The sequence below is a fragment of the Furipterus horrens genome, unplaced genomic scaffold (assembly GCF_987537825.1).
Source record: "Furipterus horrens unplaced genomic scaffold, mFurHor1.1.pri manual_scaffold_1, whole genome shotgun sequence".
NCBI lineage: Eukaryota > Metazoa > Chordata > Mammalia > Chiroptera > Furipteridae > Furipterus > Furipterus horrens.
In genome coordinates, this window is record NW_028327171.1 from 136,419,836 (window position 1) to 136,444,720 (window position 24,885).

Below are 24,885 nucleotides of genomic sequence, written 5' to 3' on the forward strand. Positions count from 1 at the left end.
CCGTGTACATGGAATTTCTTTCTGTTTTGAATTAACCTAGTTTGTTTCTCCCTCAAAGTTTTTGCTCCTTCTACATACTGTGTCAAAGATACTTTTCATTGCATCTTTATAAAGAGCCTTTTTATTCAACTTTCATTCCTCAGGATGCTCTTATTGCCACCCTTTTCAATTTTCCTTCTTGTCTCTTGTATCTCTTTGCCCATTACCACATTATTTCTGGAGAGGACACTCCAGCGTCATCGCAAGATGTCGATTCAACACGGGAGGAGACAGATACCGTGTCACTCCTGAGTCGGACTGCACAACCATTCTCGGAGGTGCAGATAGACTCTTAAGAAGCTACACCATCGTCTCTCGAGACGGACGGCTGCTGCCGCCGCCAACGACAACTGACTGCCTTTAACACTGATGTTTACGTTCCTTGACTATCATTTACTTCTCCCAAAAGATGGTAACTTTTAAAAAAAGGACAATTCATAATGATAAAGGTGTCATTGCTCCAAGAAGACATAATAATCCACTATGATGGTCAGAAATTTTAATGTCCCTCTACCAGCAATTAACAAATCCAGCAGGCACAAAACTGTAAAACTGTGGTTAGTTTGAACAACCCCATAAATCAACTGGATATATTTGACATTTATAGGATACTTTATAAAATCTCAGCAAAATATATATTCTCCTCCTGCTTATCTGAAACACTTATCAGAGTAGGTGAAAATCTTGGACATAAAAATACCTTAATATATTTGAATGAATAGAAATTATAAAAAAGTATATTGTCAGACCACAATGGAATTAAGCTAAAAATCAGTAACAGGAAGATAGATGGAAATCCCCACATATTTCGAGATTTAATGACACATTTCCATTATCCATGTACAAAGAAGTCTTAAGAGAAATTTTAAAATATTTTGAATTAAATAAAAATAAAATACAAATTTAACTTCATAGGATTCAGCAAAAGCAGTGCTTAGAGAGAAATTTATGGTGAATGTATTTTTATTAAATGCATAGGTTAAAAGTTAAGAGACATCTAAAATCAATAATCTAAAATACCAATAATCTAAATTAGGAAACTAGAAAAAGAATAACAAAGTAAATCTGAAGTAAGTAGAAGAAAATAAATAAATAATACAGCAAAAATCAATGAATTTGAAAACAGAAATCAAGAGGTAAAATTGATTATATCAAAAGTTGTTTCTTCAAAAAGCCAGATAAATTGATAAACCTCGAGTCAAGCTAATCAAGGAAAAAAAATGAAGACACAAATTACTAATAACAGAAAGGAAATAAAAGGCAAGTCCCTTCAGTTACCAATATATGTCTGATCAAGGAACATACCTTATCATGGAGAAAAATACACACAGTGCCTACTTGATAACATATGTTGTATGAAAGTAAATCATTTTGAATCTCTGAATTTATAATTTTTCTATTAAAAACATATTATTTTATCATTTAAACAGAAAAACAGTCTGTGACTAAAAAGCCATTAATAAAGAAGCAACGTCAAAACAAAGGAAATAAAAAGCAAACTGACAATTAGGCACTTTTTTCTTTTTCCTTTTTGATTTCATAACAGCAAAAAACTGAAGAAACCCCTGTCAAATTAATCTCAAATGGCCTGTTAGGCAACATATTTAAAGATGTAGTAAGGTTAAATTTCTTGAGATGGAGAGTTTATCCTGGATTTTCCTCATGGGACCAAAGCATAATAAATACAAGTAATTCCTTTTAAGAGTCAAAATCAGAGAAAAGAGATGTGATGATAAGAGAAGAGTCTGGAAATGGAGGGAGAAGACAGCCAAAGAATACCAGGCTGTCTTTGTGTAAATCCAAATTGTTATTTGGTATAATTTTTCTTAAATCGTAGAGTTTTAAAAAATCTTTTGATTTAGTGCATTGGGATAAATTCAGCTTTGTTTTTCTGAAAGTATCTTATTTTCTTTTCAATTTTAAAGTTATTTTTTTATTTGCTCTCTTAAATTTAGGATTTCCACTTGACAATTTTCTGTATAATGTGTTACAAGATGCTTTAAAAACTTTTCTCTTCATTACTGGTTTTCAGAAATTTGATTATGACATGACTTTATGTATGTGTGTTTGTATTTCTTCTGCTTAGAGTTAGTTCACCAAGAGTTTTAAATTAATGTTTATACTTTTTAACAAATTGGAAAATTTTTGGTATTTGGTTTTTATTCTTGGTCCTTTTCAGTATTTTGATTATAAATATGTTGAACTTCTTGATATTACTATATGGGTCATTAAGACTCTGTTCACTTTATGTTGATATTTTTTTAATTGTGTTTCAGTTTTTATAAGTTCTATTAATGTGTTTCTAAGTGTGCTAATTTTTTGAAAGTCTATATTAACCCATCTAATTAATTTTTTATTTTACATAATAAATGTTTGTATTATACTTTTATTTTCATTTTAGCTTCCATTTCTCTCATCTTTTAGTTCTTGGGCATATTTTTATTTAGGAGTGCTAATTATATGTCTCTGTCATGTCTGCATCTGTTTCTGTTGACCAACTTGTTTCCTGGTTTTGACTCACAGTTTTCTCATCATTGCTAGGAATTTTTGATTTGACATTACATACTGTAAACATGACATTGTTGATTTATGGATTTTATTATCCTCTTTAAAAAATATTGGACTTTGTTCTGATGGGTACTTAAGTTACATACCGATCAGCATGATTATATAAGGTTTTGTTTTTTATTTAGTTATGGTGGGTCTAGGAGAGCTTTCAATACAGAGCTAGTTTACCACTACTACCAAGGCATATTACTCTGAGATCTTTACTGAGCACCCTTCATAATTTAATAAGGAATGTCCACTCTGATGGGATAGAACTCAGTTTCTTGCAGCCTTGTGGAAATAGTTTAGCTTATTGCTTTTCAGTCATACTTTACATGGCCTTATGGAGTTTCGTCATACACATGCATGCCACATAATTTAGTGAACAACTCAAAGGGAATCTTGACCAAGTTTTTTCCTAGGACCCTTTATGCATTTCACATCCTTATCTTAATTACTCTGAAATTAAACTACTTTATCCACCCTGAACTCTGATCTCTGACTCCTAAACTTGGTAAATTTTTCCTACTTTATTTATGTTACCCTGAAATATGTTTCAGATAGAAAGCTAGGGTGATTGTAGATCTCACCTCTTTTTTCTCCTTTGTCAGGGATCACAGTTTTGTAATGACTGCTTTCCAATATTTGAAAATAGTTGTCTAAATATTTTGTGTAGTTATTTTAGGTGTTCAAGACAATTGGGCAAGACTACTCCAGTTGCTTCACCTTGGTCAGAAACAAAATTAATATAATTATGTTAGCCTCCTCTGCTAATTCCAAAATCTTGGTCATTTCTCTGCATCTATTTCCTGTTTTCCTCTACACTATGCATTACATTTTCCTGTGTGTATTATGTCTAGTAGTTTTTTATTTTATATTGAATATTTTAAGTGATGTGTTGAAAAGACTGAATTTTTTTATTTCACACTAAATTGTGTTGAATTGTGTTTTAGCTAGCTGCTACTAGTAAGTTATTTTAATTTTATTGAAGTTTAAATTTGTCATACTGTATATAAGCCAATCTGTTTTGTTTCTTTTCCTTTCCTTTTTTTTCTTTTAATCCCAGAAAGAATTTCTTTGTTCTAGGATACAGGTTTTAATTATAAGACGTGATCCTTATGGGAAAGTTCAAGATGATTACCAGGGCCCTAGTCCGGCATGAAGTGAACATAAAACTGTCTCCCCGTGAGCCAATAGCAATTGAAACCTCTGGTCAGATATTTCTTCCTTTAGAACTGTTGTTTCTCCTGGACATTATGGGATCTCATCTTCTGTGTAAATAATACAGATGTCAACTACAAATTTATGTGAGATTTTATGCTCAGATTTAAGAATTTCTTTTTCCAGAATTTCTTTCCTCAAATTCTAGCTGTTAAGGCCATCTCAACTTCAGCATCTGACTACCCAATCCAAAAGGATGGCAGCTTTCTGCTTGATATCTGTTTCTGTCTCCTATATGCATTGTAGCCTGGAGAATTTTCCTTAGGTGGTCTTACCTAGTATGCTTTCATTCTCAAAACTTATAGTGTCTCCAGTTTTGCCTAGTTTTTCCTATTTTGGTTGTTGTTCAGTACCCTATAACTTTTGTTTACATATAGTACAAATTATTCAGGATTGTAAGGGAAAGATGTTTTTTATTTTTATTTTTGTTTTGTTTTTTCTTTTGTTAGTTGGACTGTATCAGATGATCAGTCCAACTGATCAGTGGGGCAGGGGGAAGCAATGGGGGAAATGTGGGATAACTGTAATAAAAAAAACAACAAAAATATTTAAAAATATTAAAAATGAACCTGCCTTTTGACCCAGTGATCCCACTTCTGGGATTATATCCAAAGAAAACCAAAACACTACTTTGAAAGACTATAAGCACTCCTATGTTTATCGCAGCATTATTTACAATCGCCAAGACATGGAAGCAGCCCAAGTGTTCAATAGATCAGTGGACAAAACAACTGTGGTACATTTACAAAAAAAGAAAAAATAAAAATAAAATAAAATAGGAGAATAATATAATGTGATTTATATTTTTAACAAAATTTTAGTTGCTGTGTGGAGAATGGATAATATATAAAATTTTCACTGCTGTGTGAAGAGAGGAGCAGTAGGGCATAAGGAGATTATTTTCCTTAGGAAACCACAATAGTGGACTAACCAAAAGTCATAGTTATCGTGGCCAAAGTGACAGTGACAGAAGAATTAAGCTGTGGTTCTCCAGTCCACAACCCTTCCAGAACCCTTAGCATGTTTCAAAGACCTGCTTTCTTTATATTTTATGACATCTAAGGAGAGTCAAGTCAATATATATACTGTTTTCAAAACATCAGGGCTCTGGGTGCAAAATAGCAATATGTATCTAATAGAAAATATAGTTGCTTTATCATTCATAGGACTTTTAAGTAGAATTTTAGATCAAAGAAAATTAGGAGGGAAATGTAAACCTAATATTAAAGGTATAAATTGATTTTAAAGCTAATATATAATGATTCACATATGAAGATTGTTATAGCACAAAAACTTGGTTTAGTGAGACAAGAGAGCAATCCCATTATGCTGTAAAAATATCTGTAAGGTTTCCACATGGATGTTTTATTTCTTCAACTACTCTTTGTTGAGAATCTCATTAAAGCTAACCTAAGAGGTCTGAATCTTGGTTTTTAGCTTAGCCTTTATTTTTGGAATTAAATGGAATAGAAACTGCTATGATTAGAAATCTACTTGGACATAGAATTTAGGAATAAATAATTTTTGTAAATGAAGGAGGCCAAGGAGGGGCAATATCAAGTTGACTCATCAACCACTTATGCAATACTCACCCACTGGTTCTAAGTACAAGAACAAAATCATGGGAAAAACAAACATTAATCCAAAGAGAAATAAGGTATTAATTTTTACTTTTTTTGAAGAGGATTCTCCCAGGTCAAATATTCAGGTATCATTTAGCATCATGTAGAAAATAAATGCCAAGAAACTAATTATTTTCAGCCCTGGCTTGCTGTGGCTCAGTGGATTGAGCTCTGGCTTGCAAACGAAAAGGTCACCAGTTTGATTCCCAGTCAGGGCACATTCCTGGGTTGCAGGCCAGCTCCCCCATTGGGGGTTTGGGAGAGGCAACAGATGGATATATCTCTGACACATTGCTGTTCCTCTCCCTCTCCTTCTCTCTCCCTTCCCCTCTCTCATAAAATAAATAAATAAAATCTTTAAAAAAATACTCATTATTTCCCCTTAGTTTTGTTGATTTCTATCTGATATGCAGTAAGTATGTGCTATTCCAAATCATCATCTAATTATTGGTTTCTGCCATTGATTAGGAAGATGTTTATCTGTGAACTCTATCTACTTGAGAGAGTTAAAATGGCAGGGTGGTGAAACCCTCAGCTATTGTTAATGGGAAAGATTGCCTGGGAGAAGTTGCTGAGATATCTTTGACAAAACCTGCCAGTCTTCCTCTCTGCTGTAGCTCTCCTGCTGAGAGCAGAGAAAGCTTTAGCCATCCCCCAGGAGAGTCCCAGATAAGACTGCTGAGATGAGGGTAGGCTGTGCAGAATTTTCTCTTATCTTTTCTCTCAGATCCTTTACCCAACTTCTCATCAAAGGGTCTCTGAACATTTCCTCACAAAAAGAAAATGGCAGTTGCTTTCTTTGTGAATGCTAGATTTTCAGAACAGAGGCACAATGTAATGATTTGCTATGGGTTTTCATTTCCTAGCCTGATTAAAAAAAGATTTACAAGTGTCACATTTTCAGAAAACAAATGGAACTGAGACTTTGTCAAATTATGTAGCAGATTTTATGTAGTGTTTTTTAGTTCTATTAGATAGTTCTCAGTTACATTTTTTTTCCCTTTACATCCCCTGAAGAAGAAAACAGGTGTTAAGAGAAAACACTCAGAGCCTTACTCTAACAAGAAATGCTGAAGAAAATGCACTACACACACAAAAGAATAGTAAGAAAATAGAAGAAAAAAAGAAATTAAGAATAGATACGCTTTTTGTTACTATGTTTGTTTTTGTTCATATTTTGTTTTCACATCTAGCTACATAGCCATTCCCAAGTGCTTTAACAATTCTATGAAATAAGGAAGGAAGAAAAGCAGCTCTTTACTGCATGCAAAAGTGGACTTGATGGTTGGAAGGAAGTAAAGGGTAGTCACATTCTACCTCCCTCCTGTGTAGATAATTTTTAATTATTAGGGAAATCCAACAAGTAGATAAATATAATTTTTTAGCTTCTCTCTGCATTACTAATTCAAAATGTGGTCCATGGATGAGTACCATCAGCATAACCTGGGAGCTTACTACAAATTGAGAATCTCTGGATCCACCCCAGACATAAGACTCAGAAATTTTGGGTCAGACCTAGGAATCTGTTTTTCAAACTCTCCATGGGTGTCTTATATAAACTAAAATTTGAGAAGCTCTATTTATGTATATGGAAGTTCATAGAACCCATGATTCTGCATTTTTAACAAGTTCTCAGATTATGCTGATGCTGTTGATCCATATACCATATTTTTAAGTATATTTTATTGATTATGTTGTTGCAGTAGTCCAAACTTATTTTCCCCTTTGCTCCCCTCAGCCCAGTTCCTCCCCCTTCCTTCCAGCAATCCCACCCCACTTAGTTCATGTCCATGGGTCATGCATATAAGTTCTTTGGCTTCACCCTTTCTATATTATTCTTAATTTTCCCCTGTTCATTTTGTACCAATCAGTTATGCTTCTTAATCCCTGCACCATTTCCCCATTTCTCCTCCTTCTCCCTCCCAGCTGATAACCCTCCAAATCATCCTCATACCTATGATTTTGTTCCTATTCTGGTTTGCTTCATTGGATTTTGCTTTTATATTTTAGATTCAGTTGTTGATAGTTGTGAGTTCAATGTCATTTTAATGTTCATAATTTTGGTCTTCTTTTTCTTAAGTAAGTCCCTTTGACATTTCATATAATAATGGCTTGGTGATGATGAACTCCTTTAGCTTTACCTTGTCTGGGAAGCGCTTTATCTGCCCTTCCATTCTAAATGATAACTTTGCTTGATACAGTAATCTTGGTTGTAGCTCCTTATTTTTCATCACATTGCATACTTTTTGCCAGTCCCTTCTTTCCTGCAAAGTTTCTTTGAGAAATCAGCTGATAGCCTTATAGAAATCCCTTTGTAGGTAACTCTCTGCTTTGTTCTTTCTGCTGCTTTTAAGATTCTATTTTGAACCTTTGGCATTTAAATTATGATGTGTTTTGGTGTGCCTTGGGTCTAGCTTGTTTGGGACTCTCTATGCTTCCTGGACTTGTATGTCTATTTCCTTTGACAAATTTGGGGAGTTTTCCTTCATTATTTTTTCACATAAGCTTTTGATTTCTTGTTCTTCCTCTTCTCCTTCTGGCACCCCTATGGTTCGGATGTTGGCATGTTTAAAGTTATCCCAGAAGTTCCTAAGCCTCTCCTCATTTTTAAAATTCTTGTTTCCTCATTTTGTACTGGTTGACGGTGTTTTTCTTACTTACATTCCAAATCATTGATCTGAACCTCGGTTTCCTTTCCTTCACCGTTGTTTTTGTGTGGATTTTCCTTCATTTCATTTAACATAGCATTCACTTCTTCTCTTTTGCATTTGCTTTACTTAAGCATATCTGTCAAGCCTGTGAGCATTTTTATCACCAGTGTTTTGAACTCTCCATCTGTTTGGCTGGTTATCTCCTCGTTTGTTAGGTTAGCTACCTCCTCATTGCTTAATTCTCCCACTGGAACCTTGGTCCATTCCCCCTTTTGGGCCATACTTCTCTGTCTCCTCATCTTGACAAGCTTCTGTGTTTATTTGCCTCTATCTCTTAGGCAGAGCTGTCACTCCAGTTACATTTGTAAGGGGTGGAGCCTTAGGTAGTCGTCAGTACTGGATGCCCTGTTTCACCACGTTGTGGCACTGTATGTGGGGGAAGGGCGTGAGAGGGAACAATGCCACTTGCTCAGCACTCGCCCCTTTTCCAGGCACTTTTCCCACTTCCGTATGAAACTGGCACCTCTCTAGCTGTTGCCCTGGCCATTGTTCCCAGAGAAAATGGGTCTGTATATATTCTAGGACTGTGGGGGCCCTTGAAACAAGCAGACTCTACGAAGAGACTGGCAGTTTCTTCCTCCTCCCCAACGCCCCCTGGTTTGCACAGTCAGAAGAAATGAGGCTTTATTTTCCCCAGCACTGGGATCATGAGCTATGTGATCTGGTCTGGTGCTGGGAGCACTCCCCAGGTGTCCCTCTTTATTTTTAAAACATTTCACTGCACTTTCCACCAGCCTGCTGCTGCTGCCACTGCCACGCCTGCTGCCACCACTACACTCTGATCTCTCTGCCCTGGCTCCACCCCTCCTACCTGTCTGGATGAGTATTTCTTCTTTATATCTTTGTTTGTTGGACTTCCATGCAGCTTGATTTTCTGGAACTTCTGATTGTCTCTAGTTTTGAGGTAGTTGAATTCCTTCTTAGTTGTGGAGGGTATGCAGCATGTCTGTCTAGGCCTCCATCTTGGCCAGAAGTCCATATACCATATTCTTAAGTAATGTAGTTCTACTGAATATATACATCATTCTGAGATTATTTTATATTCTTTTGCTCCCTTTTTCCTCATTTTAAGTTTTCTTCTGTCTTTACTCCATACATGTGCAGCTGGTTTATTAAACAATTGGAATCCAGAAGGCTATAAATATGTTTTCTTTTGTTAATAATTTCTGTTCTCAAACAAGCTCTTCTGAATCTGTCCTCTCTTTTCTGTTCATTCTTGACCTGTATCCTAGGCCCAATGGGCAGGAGAATTAATTTGATTGTATTTCCTATCTTCTACTTGTAACTCCTTTGCCACTGAAGACTAGGATGAGGAAATAGGCAAAAAAAGTCTCCTATATTGGACTGCCTTTCAGTAATGTGAAGGAAGCCCTCATTTCATGTGTTTCTGTTGGGTACACTTCCTGAGAGTAGTCATTGAGTTGCTGAGCTTGTCTTCTGTGCTCCTCAAGGGCACCAGGAATCTTGGATAAAATGGAGAGTTGCTGATACCTTTTCCCAGACATATGATATGCTGGTCTTTAATTGCTCAACTAATGTCGCCTGTTCCAACAGTCTTCCTCAATACTCTATAGAAGGGAAGCAGGCATACAATCTAAGACTCAATGTGTAGGTTTAAACAACTCCAGGAGATACATACCAGGTTCACACAATGATTCTCTCACTCTACACTGTTTTGGCATTAAAACCTTAGTAAATCTGGGGCTTTCCACACCTTATCCAATATTAAGCCACAGAGTGAGATACCTGTTCTCTCTAACCCTGACTAAGTCTCTGGTGAACACTTCTGAGATTGAGGATATGCAAAGTCAACAATATCTTCTTGATTTTCTTCCTTATGTCCAGTTACAGAGTATATACTGGTACAGGAGAATGGAGTAATAATTGAGGATAATCAAACTCATTAGACAAATATTTTTAGCAGTAAAAAAATAAACATTCCACTCCTTACAAATAACTTCAAATTCTGCACTAGTGTTGTTAAAATAGTACTGCCAACATATTAATGACTTTGATGATTAACTATTAGAAAATAGTTAACTTTGTATTATTTTCTAAGAATCACTTATATTCACTTAAAATTTAAATATTTGGCATAAAGACATGAAATCTGAATAATTGAGAGATTTATAAATTCAAATGTTTAAATATGTCATCTTAAGTATATTGTATCATTTTTATTCCACCATAAAGCTAACCATGTATATAAGTGGAGCCAGCAACCCAAAGTCCATCTCTTGATGTTGACAACAAATCAATTTCTTTGAAACACATACTGTGTCATTATGTTAAATAAAACAGAAATAATAATAGTATCTAGACAACTTCTTAACATGCAGTGAGGGACTCATAAGCAGGTACTTGCTAGTTTTTTACAGGAAATATGGTTACTTAATATTTTTGATACATAGATTTTAATTGCCAGACAACTGGAAAGATCCTATTTTATGCCTATTGGCCTCTTTCTCAAATTCCTTTCAACATACCCACCTTCATGTAAGTTTTATTAGTTAAGGAGAGAATTGTAACAGAAGGATCAACACTGAGCCTTACATTGAAGCACTGGGCATTCAGAGGATTTTAAAGGATACAGTGACAGAAAAGAGTTCTAGGGAGAAAAGACATAACCCACTATTATTATCCTTCTTTGAGGAACTACTTATTTAAGAAGCATGAATCTCTGTAAGTAATCCTGTTTATACACTGTAGGAAGCGTCTTCCTTTTGAGCATTTGTAGATAGCACTTGAGAACAGAAAAGCATATTAGATATCAAATCCAAACCCATTATTTAGAAAACAAATCAAATATATTCATGAATTAATTTAATGAACATTAATTAGAAGGTTTTTATTGGCAAGAGACTGAATTTTAAAAAGCATTACCCAGAAATCTTAGTGGTTAATGAGGAAGTTTACCACATTGGCTCTGCCTGCTTCGTGATTTTTAGTTTACAAAATGTTCCCAAATGATACTCCATAAAAGAGCCCCTCATTTGCAAAGCAGATATAACCAGGAACATTAAACAGTAGATCTTAAATATTATTAAGTAAATGGCTCATGTAAATTCAAAATTAGTCTTCTAAAAAAGCCATTTCATTCAGAGAGAATAATGGGCTTAAATCAGAGTTCATTTTGGCATTTCAAAAGAAACGAGATTATTTCCAAATATGCCATTGGTCACATCTTAGTAAGTTGCAACGAGGTGCTACTGCCCACTTTATAGCATTTATGGTACAATTCGAGAATGTTGCAGCCTGTATGAATAGCAGTCCACATTACTCTTGACAGGTAGCTGCACCTTCCAGGAATCAGGGCCTGTGCTGTCCCTGAAAGTGGCCACAAGGGTGCTCACTGTGATGTAAACACCTGCCCCCCATGCAGGTAATGACAGCTTTTCACAGCTGGCATCCTTCTAACAGCTCTAAGGTGACCTGTCAACCTTGGGAAAATCCAGACTGATTACCATGAGGTGGAAAATCTCAAATTCAGTCAGCCAACCCATGAGATCTTTAGCCACCTGTACATGGTTAACATCTGTTGTTTGACATATGTGGTAGTTGTTTTCTTTTAAAGCAATGCATTTTTTCATTAACCACTGTGAAAATGGAAAGTGATCATCAATACAGAGAAACAGTATTTGAAAATCTCTAATAGAATGAAATCCCCACTGTAAATATTGTTGCTTTTAAAGTGCTCATTTGACTTGAAGATCAACTATTTAATGATAAAGATTTTAATAAGCATTATATAGGGACTACTGAAGGATGAGAGAAGGAAAACTCTGACTCCAAAAAACCTCCGCTGCCTTGCGGCATACCTCTTCAGGGGAAAGGCTAAGGGAGTAAACCCCGACAGAAAATCCGGAGCCGGAGTCCCTAAGGCGGTTTGACGTTGTAGTCAACACCGGCAACTCCTGCGGCGCACCTGAAGCCAAGCTGTATCGACTCCGTCTTTCCCTTGGACCCTTCAGCTGCAAAGAGAGGGGGGGTCTGCTGCATGGGCAACAGCAGACCCTCCATATCACCCTGCCCAGGCTCTGTAGCTTCAACACGGGAGGAGACAGATACCACGTCACTCCCGAGTTGGACTGCACAGCCATTCTCGGCGGTGCAGATAGACTCTTTTTTTTTTTTTTTTTTCAATATCAGTTAGCTTTTTTTTTTTTTTTAAATATATTTTATTGATTATGCTGTTACAGTAGTTCCAATTTTTTCCCCTTTACTCCCCTCCACCCAGTATCTCCCTCCCCCAGCATCCCCCCCCAAGTCCATACCCATGGTTCGTAAAAAATAACTATCCCTCCCTCTCAGATATTAAGACCCTTTGTAATCTTGTAAAGGACAATGGGCGAAGGTCTCAAGCTCCTCTAGCTGCTTCAAGCTGGACATGGTCGTCGTCCTACCTACCCTTGGGTCCAGAAATCCCTAATAAGAGTGGGGGTGTGGAGGGGAGGGTGGCCTTCCCACATGGGGAAGGATCATGCAGACTCCAGGTCAGTTGGCTGTCTCCGGACAACGGCGTGCTTGGTTTAGCAGGCTGGCATCCTTGTTGTGTTCTGGGGGCAACAGATTTGGCAAAAAGGGTTAAAAAGCATCATTCAATCCATAACTACTAGGTGGCAAAAGGCAGGGATTAATTTTTCAATGTTCCACATTAGGAGAAAAAAAAAAAAAAAAAAAAGGGCTTCTTTGGAGGAAGGTGTGCTAGGCACATCTCTCCTGTCCAAAACCCTTTTGCCCATTTTATTTAGTTTGGGCTGAGGGAAATAGTTTATGTTTCCCCCCCTCTCAGACCTCTGGGCCCTTTCTGTCCAAGCCATTAGGATAGAAAAGAGAATTCAGTTTTAAAGTGAAGCCCACAGACCACCCCATTCTTCACCAACTCAGCCATTTAGTTCAGCCAAACTGTTGAGTCTCCGGAGGCAGCACTGCAGAGAGGATTAAGTGAGGCTTATGCGTACAGACAATCACTCAGGTAATGCGGTCATAGGCTTATGCCCTTTGAAAACAGAAAACACATGTTAATTTATGTAACATAACCAACAAAAAAGTCTCTAAATCTGTAAGACTGTCTTATTGGGAAGACATACAGTTGCAAGGCACTTGACATTCTACTTGCCTGCAACTTGAATCTCTTTGGTGATATCACAGATATGGTTTAATTTTCAAGTGAAACCATTTTTTAAATGAGAAGAAACTTTTAAGACGGTTAGCTGCCCTACTTTACAGTCTGCCACTGATCATTGTGATTTTCCTTGAATACTGATTTTTCTCCCTAAGATTACTCTCCTTGTCTTTAAAGGGACTACATTAAGTCCATTTTTAATTTATCCTGTTCATTTGCATAAGCATAACAAGAGCAGCAAATGATCACTTATGATCTTTAGTTCTGTTTTGCTGGAACTTACCCAAGGAACATTTAGGGTGGCCCTCAGTCTGCTCTTCAGTGCACAGAAGCTGGGCCACATACCTGGCATTCATCCTTGCCTGTACACACCTGTCCTTTCCAAGTCTTTCTGGTTTTCCATTGTGCCTTAAGGTCCCTTCTAGCCATCTTTCAGGAAAACAACCTTCGTTCCTTCCCTGGAGAGATTGCTGTGGACCGCACAACCAACCATGGCAGCAGGCCTTTTATTTCGCGGGCTTTTATTACCTTTGAAAGTCATTCCCAGTTCCTTAGGGCTTTTTGGTAACAACATGAGCCCAAGCATGTCTCCTTTAGGCTTGACATTCCAGTCAAAGGCTTGTTCAGAAAAAGGAACCTCTATTAACAACTGGTCTTATTAGGTCTATGCAAAGAAACTTAAGTCATTACTTACTTGTTTAGAATGCCAAACTCTGGAGAGATCAAATAGGGAGAAAAATATACAACGTGAAGGAAAATCTTTGTCCTAATATTCACTGAACTGGCATTTCCATTCTTCATATTTTCATTTTCCCCCACTAAAAAAATTTTTTTTGTTTGTTTTTCCATTACAGTTGTCTCTCTTTTTTTTTTTTTCCCCTCTTGCTTCCCTGTATCCTGCCCCTCCCTTCCCCCACATTCAGTCCCCACTCAGTTGCCCATGTCTGTGGGTCATTTATACATGTTCTTTGATTTTACACTTCCCCTTCTTACCCCCTTTTCTCCCTCCCCCCTCCCCCCTTGTTACTGTTAGTCTACTCCTTGTTTACATACCTCTGGTTCAATTTTGCTCATTTGTTTGTGTTGTTCATTAGTTTCCTGTAATAGGTGACAGCATAACGTATTTTTCTTTCGTTGCCTGGCTTATTTCGCTAAGCATAATTCTCTCTAGTTCCATCCATGTTGTTGCAAATGGTAGAAGTTCCTTCTTTCTTTCTGCTACATAGAACTCCATTGTGTAAATGTACCACAGTTTTTTGATCCACTCATCTACAGATGGGCATTTAGGTTGTTTCCAGCACTTGGCTATTGTAAATAGTGCTGCTATGAACATTGGAGTGCATAGGTTCTTTTGAATTGGTGTTTCAGGATTTTTCGGATATAATCCCAGTAATGGAATTGCTGGTTCAAAAGGCAGTTCCATTTTTAGTTTTTTGAGGAAATTCCAAACTGTTTTCCATAGTGGCTGCACCAGTCTGCATTCCCACCAGCAATGCACCAGGGTTCCCGTTTCTCCGCATCCTCTCCAGCACAAGTTGTTTGTTGATTTGTTGATTATGGCCATTCTGACTGGTGTGAGGTGGTATCTCATTGTGGTTTTTATTTGCATCTCTCTGATGGCTAGTGATGTTGAGCATATTTTCATATGTCTATGGGCCCTCTGTATGTCTTCTTTGGAGAAGTGTTTGTTCAGGTCCTTTGCCCATTTTTTAATTGGGTTGTCTGTCTTCTTGGTGTTGAGTCGTATGAGTTCTTTATATATTTTGGAGATCAATCCCTTGTCTGAGATGTCATTGGCGAATATATTTTCCCATATGGTTGGTTTCCTTTTCATCTTGCTGATGTTTTCTTTAGCTGAGCAGAAACTTTTTAGTTTGATGTAGTCCCATTTGTTTATTCTTTCCTTTATTTCCCTTGCCTTAGGAGATATATCAGTGAAAATGTTGCTACGTGGGATATCTGAAATTTTCCTGCCTATTTTTTCCTCTAGGACTTTTATGGTATCACGGCTTACATTTAAGTCTTTGATCCATTTTGAGTTTATTCTGGTGTATGGTGTAAGTTGGTGGTCTAGTTTCATTTTTTTGCATGTCCCTGTCCAGTTCTCACAACACCATTTGTTGAAGAGGCTCTTTTCACTCCATTTGATGTTCTTTCCCCCTTTGTCAAATATTAGTTGACCATATGAACCTGGGTTTATTTCTGGGCTCTCTATTCTGTTCCATTGATCTATATGTCTGTTTTTATGCCAGTACCAGACTGTTTTGATTACCGTGGCCTTGTAGTATAGTTTGATATCAGGTATTGTGATTCCTCCTACTGTGTTCTTCTTCCTCAAAATGCTGTGGCTATTCGGGCTCTTTTTTGGTTCCATATAAATTTTTGAAGTATTTGTTCTAGGTCTGTGAAATATGTTGCTGGTATTTTAATAGGGATTGCATTGAATCTATAAATTGCTTTGGGTAGTATGGACATTTTAATGATGTTGATTCTTCCCATCCATGAGCATGGTATATGCTTCCATTTATTTGTATCTTCTTTAATTTCTTTCTTCAATGTTATGTAGTTTTCTGAGTACAGGTCTTTTACCTCCTTGGTTAAGTTTATTCCTAGGTATTTTATTTTTCTTGTTGCTATGGTAAATTGAATTTTTCTTTCAGTTTCTATCTCTGAGTTTTTATTGTTGGTGTATAAAAATGCCTTTGATTTCTTAATATTGACTTTGTATCCTGCTATTTTGCCGAATTCACTTATTAGGTCGAGTAGTTTTTTTGTGGAGTCTATAGGGTTTTCTATGTACACTATCATGTCATCTGCAAATAATGACAGTTTTACTTCCTCTTTTCCAATTTGGATGCCTTTTATTTCTCTTTCTTGTCTGCTTGCGGTGGCTAGAACTTCCAAGACTATGTTGAATAGGAGTGGGGAGAGCGGACATCCTTGTCTTGTTCCTGATCTCAGGGGGAATGCTCTCAGTTTTTGCCCATTGAGTATGATGTTGGCTTCAGGTTTCTCATATATGGCCTTTATTATGTTGAGGTATGCTCCCTCTATTCCCATTTTGCTGAGAGTTTTTATCATAAATGGGTGTTGTACTTTATCAAATGCTTTTTCTGCATCTATTGATATTATCATGTGGTTTTTGTCTTTCATTTTGTTTATGTGGTGTATTACGTTTATTGATTTACGAATGTTAAACCATCCTTGCATCCCTGGGATGAATCCTACTTGATCGTGGTGTATGATCTTTCTAATGTGTTGCTGGATCCGGTTTGCCAATATTTTGTTGAGGATTTTAGCATCTATGTTCATCAGCGATATTGGCCTGTAGTTTTCTTTCTTTGTTGTGTCTTGACCTGGTTTTGGAATTAGGGTTATACTGGCTTCATAGAATGAGTTTGGCAGTCTTCCCTCTTCTTGTATCTTTTGGAATAGTCTGAGAAGGATAGGAGTTAGTTCTTTCCTAAATGTTTTGTAGAATTCACTTGTGAAGCCATCCGGTCCAGGGCTTTTGTGTGCTGGGAGTTTTTTGATTACTGCTTCAATTTCACTAGCTGTTATTGGTCTATTCAGACTTTCTGCTTCTTCTTGATTCAGTTTGGGAAGACTATAGGTTTCCAGGAATCTGTCCATTTCCTCTAGGTTGTCAAATTTCTTGCCATACAGTTGTTCATAATAATTTCTTATAATCCTTTGTATTTCTGTGGTATCAGTTGTGATTTCTCCTCTTTCATTTCTGATTTTATTTATTTGGGTCCTCTCTCTTTTTTTCTTGATGAGCCTGCTTAAAGGCTTGTCAATTTTGTTTATTTTTTCAAAGAACCAGCTCCTACTTTTGTTGATCTTTTGAATTGTTAGTTTAGACTCTATGTCATTTAATTCTGCTCTGATCTTGATGATTTCCTTCCTTCTACTTGATCTGGGCTTTGCTTGTTGTTCTTCCTCTAGATCTTGTAGCTGTAGGGTTAAATTTTTTATTAGATATTCCTCTAGCTTTTTTAGGTAGGCCTGTATTGCTATGAACTTTCCTCTTAGGACTGCTTTCGCTGTATCCCATAGGTTTTGGGTTGTTGTGTGTTCATTATCATTAGTTTCCAGAAACTTTTTGATTTCTTCCTTGATGTCATTGTTAACCCATTCATTATTTAATAGCATGTTATTCATTCTCCATGAGTTTGAATGTTTTTGAGTTTTTTCCTTGAGGTTGATTTCCAATTTTAAGCCATTGTGATCTGAGAAGATGCTTGATATAATTTCAATTTTCTTGAATTTGTTAAGGCTTGTTTTGTGTCCTACCATGTGGTCTATCTTTGAAAATGTTCCATGTGCACTTGAGAAGTATGTATATTTTGCTTCTTTGGGGTGAAAACTTCTATATATATCGACTAAGTCCATTTGATCTAGAGTGTTGTTCAGTGCCTCCATATCTTTGGTGTTTCTTTGCTTCGAAGATCTGTCCATTGTTGACAATGGGGTGTTAAAGTCCCCTACTATGAGTGTGTTGTTGTCTATATCTTTCTTGGAGTCTTTCAAAAGTTTCCTTACATATTTGGGTGCTCCTAAGTTTGGTGCATATATATTTATAAGGGTTATATCTTCTTGATGGATTTTTCCCTTAAGTATTATGAAATGCCCTTCTTTGTCTCTTTTTATGGACTTTGCTGTGAAATCTGTTTTGTCTGATATAAGTATTGCTACCCCGGCTTTTTTTTCATGTCCATTTGCTTGGAATACATTTTTCCATCCCTTTACTTTCAGTCTGTGTAGATCTTTTGTTCTAAGGTGGGTCTCTTGTAGACAGCATATATGTGGGTCATTCTTTCTAATCCATTCAGCTACCCTATGTCTTTTAATTGGAGCATTTAATCCATTTACATTTAAGGTTATTACCGATAAGTACTTATTCATTGTCATTTTTCCCCTTTGTACTCGTGTTCTTCTCTGTCTCTCTCTGTTTCTTTATCTTCTTAGAGCAGACCTTTTAGCATCTCTTGCATTGCTGGTTTGGTGGAGATGTATTCTTTTAGCCTTCTTTTGTCTTGGAAGCTCCTTATTTCACCCTCCATTTTGAATGAGAGCTTTGCTGGGTATAGTATTCTAGGTTGTAGGCCTTTGTTTTTCATTGCTTGGAATACTTTTTGCCATTCCCTTCTGGCTTGTAGTGTTTCTGCTGAGAAATCTGATGATAGCCTTATTGGAGTACCCTTGTATGTTATTAGTTGTTTTTCTCTTGCTGCTTTTAGGATCCTCTCTTTGTCTTTGAATGTTGCCATTTTAATTATGATGTGTCTTGAGGTGGGCCTGTTGGGGTTCATCTTCATTGGGACCCTCTGTGCTTCCTGGACTTGCGTGACTCTTTCTCTCGTCATGTTAGGAAAGTTTTCTGTCATTAGTTTTTCAAAGAGGTTTTCTATCCCTTGCTCTTCTTCTTCTCCTTCTGGAATTCCTATGATACGGATATTATTACGTTTCATGTTGTCCTGCAGCTGTCTTAGAACCTCTTCAGTCTTGTTCAGTCTTTTTTCATTTTGTTGCATTGTCTGGGAGTTTTTGTGTAGGTTGTCCTCCAGCTCGCTGATCCGATCTTCTGCTTCCTCTAGCCTGCTTTTAATTCCTTCTACTGTGTTCTTCAATTCAGAGATCGTATTTTTCATTTCCTCCTGGCTCTTATTGATAGCTTCTATGTCCTTTTTCATGCTCACGTAATTTTCTGTGAGTTCCTTGTAGTTTTTCTGGAGTTCTTTGAAGTTTCCGCTGAGCTCATTCAGCTTCTCCATAATCCATGTTTTGAATTCCATATCTGATAGTTCGCTCCCCTCTATTTCATTTAGCACTCTTTCTGGGGATTCTACCTTTCCTTTTGATGGGAGGTTGTTTCTCTGTCTCCCCATTTTTTTGACTCCTATTGTTTGTTGGTGCTTCTTGGAATGATCTGCACTTCCTGGATCTGCCTCTGGTGGCGTCAGATCAGGTACCAGTCTGGCCCTAGGCAGCCTGTTGGAGACTTCCAGGGATCTACTGTTGTTGTCTGTCTTCTTTGATTGTTAATCTATTCAATCTGTGATTAGCTGTCAGGCTTAAGGACTGTGGGTGTGGCAGCTTAATTCCTGCAGGCAGGGCTTTTGCTTCCCCTCAGGCTGACGCCACTTGGAGGGGAATGGTCTACCCGCAGTACTGGGGATGAGTCAGCACTGGGACCCAGTCAGCTGCTCCTCCAGTTCTCCCCTCAAAGCCACCGTGCCAAATTCTCCCCAAGTGTCTCCAGTCCTCTCTGCCTTCCCTCTGCTTGAGCCCAGGGTAAGTGGTGGCCAAAATATTTTCGTATGTGATCCACTTAAGAGCTCTTTTTCTCCTGCTGTTTCTCTCCGGCTAGCAAGAAAGCCTGTGGCTTTTCGCTTTTCACAGCTGATACTATTTTACTTTCCACTCTGTCGCTGTAGGCTGGGAAGCCCAGCTGGGGGTTTAGACCCTGCCCTTCTCAGGGGGAATCCCCGGCTGCTGAGCTGTTTCTCAGTCCCTTCAGCAGCCACCCGTGTGAGCCCAGCCAGCCCTTCCGCGTCTCCGCACTCCCTACCGGTCACGTTGTGATGTAGCGGCCTTTTCTGTCTCTCCGTGGTTATAAGACTTCTTTCCAGCTAGTGTTCCGTTGGTTATTCCAGATGATTTCTCCAAAATTAAGTTGTAAATCCAGACTGGTCCTGGGAGGAGGTTAGTGTAGCTTCCACTTACTCCTCCGCCATCTTGGATCTCCCCCAGATAGACTCTTAAGAAGCTACACCATCGTCTCTCGAGACGGATGGCTGCCAACGACGACTGAAGGATATTGAGTGTAACATTGAATGACAGATACATATTATAAAGATGTTTGACCAGTCAGTCAAAGCAAATTATAATTACAGTGCAAATAAAAATAAATAATCAAGGATTAACTGTGTTAACTGGGGATGTTATTACTTCAAAGTATAATATAATTTTCTGAGCTGACAGTGTTGATGAATGTGTCTCACAGAAAAAGGTGATTTAAATTGAACCTTACAGAATTGAGCAGACTGGTTGTGTGATGTGAGAAGAGAGGTGAGCAGCAGACTGGCATCGCATGAAAGCTACAGCACCATTAAATTGTTGGTTCTATGTGTGCATGCAGGGATGGATCTGAAGAAGACAAGTGCTTTGTGCTAGAGAACAGTGGAAAGGCAGCTTATATTGGGTAGGGGAGTCAGATTCCTTTAGAATTAATATAAGTGGAAGAAAAGTCATTGTTACTCCCTAAAAATGAAAGAGGGGAGTGTGCAAGAGTGAAAGAGAATCTTCAGCACACTTCAGAGTTCTCTAATTGAGAAGATACTAATCAGTATATCTAAAGCACTGCAATGTTTCTCATGTTGTGAGCAGCCATCTAAGTTGATGCTTTCATGCTCCTCTGCCAAAACACTTCTAGAATCGAAAAGATATGAGGGTACAGCTTATTCCAAATGAGACTGCAGTATGGCTTGGAGCAACATGTCAGAAGCATAAAATGCATTTGATATTTTATGTTTTACTGTAAAAATACAGCAGTTCTTTTTTTCTGATCTATAATATATCCTGGCTGATTTTTGAAAATGTGGAAGTCTAAAACAAGAAAGCAAAAATTGACTCCAAACATCTTATTTTTCAAGAAGTTCAATGCATGTCTTTTCCACATGTCACCAGCTACCCCACTATGTGAAGATTAATTAGGCTGTCAACCCTTGGGACATATTACTATTCTTGGTAGGGAGTTATTGCAATGCATCTCTCAAGCATTGGGAAAGGAAAAACCTCTGCTGTCTCCCAGACCTCAAACAAACCCTAGCAATGATACCTATAGTTAAGAGAAAGCAAAGCAATGGGAATCTAGTATCATAGATTAATTTACAGTAAACAGTGATGAGATTTGGAAGAAGGGGGAAGATTGGTCTGTAATAATCCAGATGTTATTAAGCACAAAAATGAGGTCTATAGCAAACTAAAAATCTCTTTTGTTGTTGTTATTGTTATCATTGATGCCTATTCTGATTTTATTCTAATTTCTAACCAATATCTGCATTTGTGTGGTTCCACATAGTTGCCCACTTTTATTTGCAAGTTAAAATGTTATATTCTTCTTATATTATCATGTGCTTGTACTTTTGTGTCCTAGGTTTCCTTGCTTAGCTCCTGGGTAGTCATTCCCTGGTGATAGAGTTAATCATAATTTTTTTCTTTCATCAAGGTGTGAAAACCTTACCATGTGTTCTTGAGCTGAAATAAATTTTAAAAACTAGCAGTTTCATTTTTCAGTTGATGTTAAGTTGATCTGTGTATATTTTCAGAATTCTTGTACATCTGTTTTTTGATACAAACTTCTATTTCTCCAAAAGACATGTCTGCTTATTTCTGCAAGACTTGTTGAACTTCTCATTTAAATACCATTTGTATAACAGTGTAGGAGAGTGAAGCCATTTTCAAAGTGTCTCTATACTGGATATCGTAATTTTAATTTTTTTTCCTTATTTTAATTTCTTTAATGTGTATATTGGTTATTTTAAATTCTTTCCTATAAAATTTCTGTCCAAGGCCCTACATAACTATGGATTGAGGAGATTTTCTGTTATAATTTGTTTCAGATATTTTTTCTCTATTGTTCGTGACTTTTGTGTATGGAAAATTTTCATCATATGGATTATTAAAAACATGTAGTCATTTTTATGTCTCCTTGATTTTGGGGCCTTGCTCAGATTTATTGCCCTTATGGTAAAGGTATTTTAAAGTCATCCATTTTTTTAAAAAGATTTTATTTATTTGTTTTCAGAAAGAGGATAAAGGAAGGAGAGAGGGAAAGAAACATCAATGAGAGAGAGAAACATCGACTGGTTGATTCACAGGCTCAGACCAGGGATTAAACCCCAAACCCAGGCATGTGCCCTGACCTGAAATCAGACCAGCAATATTTGACTTTGTGGAACAAGGCCTAACCAACCGAGTCACACTAGTCAGAGCTAAAGTAATTCATTTTGTTTAAAATTTTTTAAATATATAAATTTTAAATTCATTTGGAACTCATGTCCAAGTAAATGCCTAGAACGAGACTGAAGCCATACATACTCAGACACACACTCCACATTTACAAATAATAATAGATCAAATGATCAATTGTATCAACACTTTTTAAAAACCCCTTTTGTAGGCTAATTGAGTCACATTTTTCATATATAAAATGATCATATATTCATTGTTCTTTTTTAATTTATCTATTTGTTCAGACCTGTTACAATTAGTTATATTGTGGAAGTAGATATTTGAATTAATGAAAACATCTTTATATTTGAATAACAAAATAATATTTGATATTAATTCCAGATAAATATTATTCATAATGTTCAGAATTTTTTATATATTCCATTTTTGGAAATTTTATCAAGAATATTTGCTGTAATTGTTAAATGTTGTTGTTTTCTTACAAATATTTTCTTTATCCATTCATCCATCAATGGACACTTAGATTATTTCCATTTCTTGCCTATTGTGAATAATGCTGCTATGACCACTGGGGTACAGATATCACTTCAAGATAGTGATTTTATTTTCTTTGACTATATACCCAGAAGTGGGATTGCTGAATCATATAATAGCTAATTATTTGAAGAATATTCATACTGTTTTACATAGCGGTTGCACAAATTTACATTCTCACCAACAGTGCACAAAAGTTTCCTTATCTCCACATCGTTGCCAGCCCTTGTCTCATCTTTTTTTGTGGAAAGCCATTGTAACAGTGTGAAGTAATACCTCATTGTGGTTTTCATTTGTACTTCCCTGATGATTAGTGCTGTCCAGCACCTTTTCATGTACCTGTTGGCTGTCTGTATGTCTTCTTTGTATAACTATCTATTCGGGTCTTCTGCTTATTTTTAAATCAGTTTTGTTTTGGTTTGGTTTTGTAATTGAGTTGTATGAACTTTTTATATATTTAGGATATTAATCCTTTATTAGACATATAGGTTGCAAATATCTTATCCCATTCACTGGTTGCCTTTTCATCTTATTGATTGTTTCTTTTGCTGTGCTCAATGTCTTAAATTTGATATAGTCCAAATTATTTTTCTTTCTTTTGTTGCTTGTGCTTTTGATGTCATAACTAGGAAACCACTGCTAAGGCTAATCTCAAGGAACAGTTTTTTTTTTTCTTCTGGAAGTCTCATGCTTTCCAATCTTATATTTAAGTCTCTAATTTATTTCAAGATAATTTTTGTGAGTGGTGAAAAAATGAATCCAATTTTATTCTTCTGCATGCAGTGATTCAGTTTTCAACATTATTTATTGAAGATAATATTTTTTCTCTATTGACTATTTATATTATAATAAATGTTTATTTTTTTATATTAACCAACACTTGAATTGCAAGAATGAATATATTTGATTACATTTTGCATTTCTCATGAAGGTATAGAAATATGTATTTCAAATTTGGATTATATATTTGAATATAATTTAAAATAAATGTTTTTATTTATTTTATTAAATATTTTATTGATTATGCTATTATAGTTTTCCCGATTTTTCCCCCTTTGCCCCCCTCCACCCAGCACCCCCACTCCCTCAGACAATCCCCACAGAATTGTTCATGTTCATGGGTCAGGCACATAAGCTCTTCAGCTACTCCATTTCATATACTGTACCCTGCATCACCATGGCTATTATGTAACTACCTATTTGTACTTCTTCATTTTTTAAAAAAATATATTTTATGATTAAGTTATTACAGTAGTCCCAATTTCTTTTCCCTTTGCTCCCCTCTTCCCAGTACTGTCCTTCCCTCCATTAATCCCATACCACCTTAGTTCATTTCCATGGGTCGTGCACATAAGTTCCTTGGTTTCACCCTTTTCTATATTATTCTTAACTCACCCCTGTCTATTCTACACTAACCAATTATGCTTCTTAGTCCCTGCACCCTTCCCCCATTTTTCCCCCTTTCCCCTCCCAGCTGATAACTCTGCAAATGAGCCCCACACCTACGATTCCACTCCTGTTCTGGTTGTTTGTTTAGTTTATTTTTGTTTTTATTTTCTAGATTCAGCCATCAATAGTTGTGAGCTTGCTGTCATTTCAATGTTCATAGTGTTGATATTCCTCCTTTCAAATAAGTCTCTTCAACATTTCATATAATGGCTTGGTGATGATGAACTCCTTTAGCTCTACCTTGTTTGGGAAGCACTCTGTCTGTCCCTCCACTTTAAATGACAGCCTTGTTGCATAGAGTAGTCTTGGTTATAGGTCCTTGCTTTTCATCACATTGAATACTTCATGTCAGTCGCTTCTTGCCTGCAAAGTTTACTTCTGAGAAATCAGCTAATAGTCTTATAGGCACCTCTTTGTAGGTAACTCTCTGCTTTTCTCTTGCTGCTTTTTTTTTCCTTTTTAATAAGTTTTATTGATTATGCTGTTACAGTTGTCCCAATTTCTTTTCCCTCTGCTCTCATCCACCCCGTGACTCCCCCTCCAGCTGTTTGCCCCCTTAGTCCATGCCCATTGATTGTGCATATAGTTCTTCTCAACACCTTTCCATCTACTCCATTCCCTCCTACTATGCTTCTTAATTCCTGCATAATCTCCCTCC